A 2,682-nucleotide genomic window follows, 5' to 3' on the forward strand; every position below is an offset into this window, starting at 1 on the left:
AATGAGGACAGTGGGTGGGGAGTGAGGGCGGAGGGTGGGGTGGGAACTGGGTGGAGGGGAGTTATGGGGGGAAAAAAGAGGAACAAATGTAATAATCTGAACAATAAAGATTTAATAATAAAAAAATAAATGTCAATGGATTAAACTCTAACTGAAATAAATTAGAAGGATGGATTAAAAGATTATTCAATTCTATGCCTCTATAAGAGACTCATTTTGTGTCAAGATAGGTTGAGAGTGAAAGGAAAGATGATCCATGCAAATCCTATATAATAAAAGGCTAATATGCAAATCAACTGAACCACAGAACAACCAGTTGCTATGACGTGCACTGACCACTAGGGGGCAGACGCTCAACACAGAAGCTGCCCCCTGGTGGTCAGTGCACTCCCACAAGGGGGTGCACTGCTCAGCCAGAAGCCAGGCTCACAGAGCCTCTCCCACCTCTGCAGCAGCGCTAAGGGTGTCCAACTGCCAGCTTAGGCCTGCTCCCTGCTAAGCCATCAGTTGGACATCCCCCAAGGGCTCCCGGACTGGGAGAGGGCGCAGGCCGGGCTGAGGGACCCCCCCTTCCCGAGTGCACAAATTTTGTGCACTGGTCCTCTAGTCTATAATACAGGGGTCCTCAAACTACGGCCCGCGGGCCACATGCAAATACAAATATTGTATTTGTTCCCTGTGGGAAACTGTTTATTGCCTTCACTATCTGATAAGCGTAGACAGAGTACCCCCCGAAGGCTGGGTGCCTTTGAAGCCCTAGCAAAGGTCGGAGCTAGGCGCCACCTCTGTTTGTCCAGACAGTGGTAGCTGAAACTACTCCCCCATTTATTATTATGTAAATCCTTGCTGATGGGCTAGTCTGCCTGTTACTGGGGGGTCGCCTGCCTAAGGGCTATGCTATGGGGGTATCCCAGATCAATAAAAGCTTGGTGAGGCCTGAGCACAGGTGGAAGTCCTTCCCCTTGAGTTGGACTTGCCTGCCTGGCCCCCCAATATTTCCAATTATCTCTTGTCTCTGCTCTTTCATTTGTGTGCAGCTCCGCTTCCAGGTCCTGAACCCTGAACCACGTGGGACGTGGAGGGAAACACACTCAACACCTTTGAACACTTTATGCTCATAATACCTCCTGTCTTCTTTGGGTCCTGCAGTAGCTCCCATCCCACCTTGAAAACACTCCCCAGGACATACCCTGTGCATAGGATTTGTTCATAGTTTTTTTTTAAACTATAGTCCGGCCCTCCAACAGTCTGAGGGACAGTGAACTGACCCCCTGTTTAAAAAGTTTGAGGACCCCTGCTATAATAATAAAAGTGTAACATGCTAGTTAGACCAGACATCCTTCTGGATGAAGCCGGGGCTGTGAGTGAAGCCTGGATCCCGGGTGCCTGCCGGAGGCCAGAGGGAGAGAAGCTTGGGTCCTGGGTGCCAGAGGGAAGCCGGTGCTGGCAGCCGGGGGAAGGAAGGCCTACTCTTGCACGAATTTCATGCATTGGGCCTCTAGTAGTACCATAAGCTGGGATGGCTACACTGGTATCAGACATTATAGACTCCAGTCAAGATAGAAAAGAGCAATGCTGTACACCTGAAACTAATGTAACATAATAGTGAATGTCAACTGTAACATCAGTGAAGAAAAAGATAAAAATACAATGATAAAAGCATCAACCGATGAGGAAGATAATATAATTATAAACTTTTACAACCTAACAACACAGTCCCAAAAATACATGAAATAAAAATTGATAGAATTAAAGGATGAAATAGGATAGGAGCTGAGACACCAACACCCCACTTTCAACAGTGCACAGAGAAACCAGACAAAAGACTCTGAGGAAAGAGAGAACTTGAGTGTGTCAACAGCATGGACCAGCCAGCCCTCCAGACACCCACAGAACAGGCCGCCCAGCTGCAGAGCACACAGCCTTCCCAGGGACCAGAATATTCTGCAGGACAGGACATTCGTGGGGCCTCAACCCGGGTCTCAATAAATTTTAAAATACTGAAATCATAAAAAGTACCTCCACCAACCATGGGGACTGAGTTTACAAATCAACAACAGAAGGAAATCTGGAAGATTCACAAATATGTGGAGATTAAGCAGTGCAGTCTTGACCAAGGGCCGATGAGAGGGTGAGGGGTCAGGCAATACTCAGTTGAATGACCATGGAAACAACACACCGAAGCTGTGGGCTCTGAGAAAGCAGCTGCAAATGCCTGCAGTAGGGAGGAGGGAAACCTCAAGTCCTTAAGCTCACTGTACACCTTGAAGAATCAGAAAAAGAGCAAACTGAACCCAAAGCAGCACTGGAAGAAATAGTAAAGGTACAAGTGGAAATAAATGCCATAGAAAAAAAAAGGAAAAACAATATGGAATCAACAACCAAAAATAAAATAAAACAAAACTGACAAAGCTTGAGCTAGACTGACCAAGAAATAAGAGCGCACTCAAGAGACTGAACCAGGAAAGTGGGGACCTGCCTGGAGCCGGTCCATCCTTGCTGCTTGACACAGTCGCTGCAGGGAAGAAACATCTGCACAGCATATGTTTCAAGGGACCTGGTGTATATGGCATACTGTTCTTAATATGTTTGCTCCCCTTAGCACTATGTGTTTTAACCAAGGTCACCTCTCCGAGAAAGGTTGTTTCCCCAGGTAGGGATTTTTCCCTGAAGTTAGGGAGG

The sequence above is a fragment of the Myotis brandtii genome, unplaced genomic scaffold (assembly GCF_000412655.1).
Source record: "Myotis brandtii unplaced genomic scaffold, ASM41265v1 scaffold915, whole genome shotgun sequence".
NCBI lineage: Eukaryota > Metazoa > Chordata > Mammalia > Chiroptera > Vespertilionidae > Myotis > Myotis brandtii.